This window comes from Carcharodon carcharias, chromosome 3 (genome assembly GCF_017639515.1).
Source record: "Carcharodon carcharias isolate sCarCar2 chromosome 3, sCarCar2.pri, whole genome shotgun sequence".
NCBI classification, from domain to species: domain Eukaryota; kingdom Metazoa; phylum Chordata; class Chondrichthyes; order Lamniformes; family Lamnidae; genus Carcharodon; species Carcharodon carcharias.
Genome location: NC_054469.1, coordinates 7,141,809 through 7,145,431, shown reverse-complemented (window position 1 = coordinate 7,145,431; position 3,623 = coordinate 7,141,809).

The window sequence follows — 3,623 nt, the reverse complement described above, 5'->3', positions numbered from 1 at the left end:
AGTCCAGCTCTTTTGTCCATGTTTGAACCAAGGCTGTAATGAGATCAGGAGCTGAGTGGCCCTGGCAGTTTGCAAACTGAGTGTCAGTGAGCAGGTTATTGCTAAGCAAGTGCCACTTGATAGCACTGTTGACCCCTTCCATCACTTTACTGATGATCAAAAGTAGACTGATGGGGTAGTAATTGGCTGGGTTGGATTTGTTCTGTTTTTTGTGTTCAGGGCATACCTGGGCAATTTTCCACATAGCCGGGTAGGAATCATGAGGCAAAAAAAAATGATCAAGGTCCATTCCTCCCCTGTTTTGGGGAGGCAGTGATGTAGTGGTATTGTTATAAGGTACCCAGGGTAATGCTCTGGGGACCCGGGTTCAAATCCCACCATGGCAGATGGTGAATTTGAATTCAATAATAAAAAGAAATCTGGAATTAAAAGTCTGATAATGACCACGAACCCATTGCTGTTTGTGGTAAAAACCCATCTGGTTCAATAATGTCCTTTAGGGAAGGAAATCTGTCCTTACCTGGTCTGGCCTACATGTGACTCCAGACCCACAGCAATGTGGTTGACTCTTAAATGCCTTCCAAAATGCCCTAGCAAGCCATTTCAAGCCAAGTCAGATCTCAAGGGCAATTAGGGATGGGCAATAAATGCTGGCCCAGCCAGCGAGGCCCACATCCTATGAACAAATAATTTTTTTTTAAATTCAGTTCACTACCTGCCATCATGGTAGTCCCATGATAAAAATGGTAATTGAGGTGTTAACTAATCTCACTAATCAATCCCTTATCAATGAGTCTGCAATAGACCCAGATGTGAGGTGAGGAAACCCCCAGGTTTTTTTATTCATTCATGGGCTATGGGCATCACTGGCTAGGTCAGCATTTATTGCCCATTCCTAATTGCCCTATTTCAGAGGACATTTTTAAGAGTCAACCACATTGCTGTGGGCCTGGAGTCACATGTAGGCCAGACCAGGTAAGGATGGCAGATTTCCTTCCCTAAAGGACGTTAGTGAACCAGGTTGGTATTTACAACAATTGGCAATGGTTTCATGATCATCGTTCAACTTTTAATTGCAGATTTTTATTGAATTCAAATTCCAGCATCTGCCGTGGTGGGACTCAAACCCAGTTGTGGAGATATTTGGGAATCATAGATCCAAATTCACCTGTTCCTTCCCGAGCAATATTCTCTAACTGCTGGATCTGCCTCAGCATCACTCTGGGTTTTAGGGGGAGGTGGGGAACTAAATGTGTTCAATCTGAAAGTTCAGAGGAGAAATTAACTCCTGAAGGTTAGCAGGCTGGTTCCAGTTGTTTTATCCAGATGTTAATGTGTTAGTCAACTGCAGAGGGCTTCACAGCAAAGCCAAAATTTAGTTTTGGGTGTTTTACTGCCCTGTATTGGTCCCTGGTGATCATGAGAAAGAGTTCTAGGTGATGTCAGCTGTCAAGGTACGGCTCATGTGGAGCGCAGATATTGGCAGGGACTTGAATGGCCTGTTTTTGTGTCAATGCAACCTACTTCCACGTATCTTCATGATCAAATACTTAATTCACCTGTTCCGTTCCCTGAGTAAATTTAGCATGCAGGTAAATGGTATGGGTATGTTTAAACATGGGTGGGAGGATGTCATTGAGTGCATGTTCTGAGCAGTATTCTTTGGCAAACACACACAATGTATAAGAAATTGATAAATTGATATTTATCTTGAAATTATGTTGGGTGCAGATAAATACACCTGTGTCATCCTCCCAGCAGGAATTCAAACAAAGCCTCGTGTTTATATAAGACATTATTTCTCAGGAGCATTGCAGGCTACTTCACATACAATACATTCTGTTCATGAAGGACAATCAATGACTGTTGCCAAAAGATGCTGGGTATTTGTAGTAAAGAGTAGCTCAACTCTTGTTGGTTGAGAGATAAGTGGTAGCCAGGACACTCAGTTCCACCTCTTCAAATAGTAGTCCTGGAATCTTTTCTGGTCACCAGGGGTGGGAGACGGGGCCTCAGTTTAATGTCTCATTTGAAAGATGGCATCTGCAATAGTGCACACACAGGAGCCACTGGAGCAGTTGGCATGCTAATAAACTCCATGATGTGATGTTTCTGGGCTGGGGGCACACCATTAGGCTGGTCTTCTGAGTTTGATCAATGAGAGTTTTGCTCATTTGGCATAATTGCAACAAGAACAATTTACCTCCCAAAATCATCATTTCCCAATACAAATGTAGGAAATAGAGGGTTTTAAAATAATGAAGGGGGGTTTTGCTAAGTTGGATGTGGCGAAACTGTTTCCACTTGTGGGTGAATCCAGAACACAGGAACAACAATATTAGATATTCACTGACAAAAAAAAAAGTTTTTCTTTACATATGAAGTGTTGGATATGTCACTTGCTGCTGGCCTATTGATGTATTAGAGAGTTTGATGCTGATATAATCCAATACATAAACCACAGCTCCATGTTGATCTGGTTCCAATCCCCACCTTACTGCAACTGCTGAGCATTCTGTAACATACCCTCAGGTAATGAGGGCACACCTGATAGCCTGTACAGCTATTCTCCAAGTCTGCACAAGTGTTGAGATTACTTTTAAGCATCCTCTGCGTTGTGAAGTCAGGCTGCAATGTTTCACAGTGAGAGTAGAGTTTTCACATGATTGAAAATTGAGGTGGGAAAGGGAAAATGGTCCTGCGGTGCAGATGTATCAGTTGCCTCTTCAAGTGAAACACCCACGTCAATATGTTGTCAAGATGTAAACAAGAAAATGCTGTATACGCTCTGCAGGTCAGGCATCTGTGGAGACACAAATTCAGGTTGATGATGACGAAGGTCTCTCTCTCTCCACAGATGCTGAGTGTTTCCAGCATTGTTTTTATTTCATATTGGCAGCGTCTTTACTATTTTGCATGGTATGGAGATATTGGGGTGGCATCACCACTTCTTTAACACAGTGCTGGTTACAATTGTAATCCTGTCGTGCCAGCAATGGAAGAAAGTACTGTTTGTAAAAATTACTTCGAATTTACAGCACAGAAACAGGCATTTGGCCCAACAGGCCCATGATGGAGCTTATGCTGCTCATAAGCCTCCTCCAACCCCCTCTCATCTCACCCCATCAGCATATCCTTCTAGTCCTTTCTCCCTCATGTTTATCTAGCTTCCTGTTAAAGACATACATGTGTTGTTTATCTCAACTGCTTCCTGTCATTGCCAGTTCCACATTCTCACCACACTGCGGTCAAAAAGTTTCTCCTGAATTCCTGATTGGATTTATTAGTGACTATCTCATATTTATGGCCCCCTGGTTGTAGTCTCCCCAGCAAGTGGAAAAATCTTTTCCATGTTTACCCTATCATAATCTCAAAGTCCTCTGTTTGGGAAGAGCTACAAAGCAGTCAACAAGACCCATGGATGGAGGGGGGCACAAATGGAGAAGCAAAGTTCATCATAAAGGTTAGCAATTAATGAAGATTTGTTTAGGTTCTTGCTGGTGGTGGGCCATGTTGGGGGGTTTGGTACGATGACATGATCAAACCTGGTTAGGTGATCTCTAAGTGCACAGAAAGTGGACAGTTTGCAATTTTTTGTTTTGCTTTCTATTGAGAGTTACAGA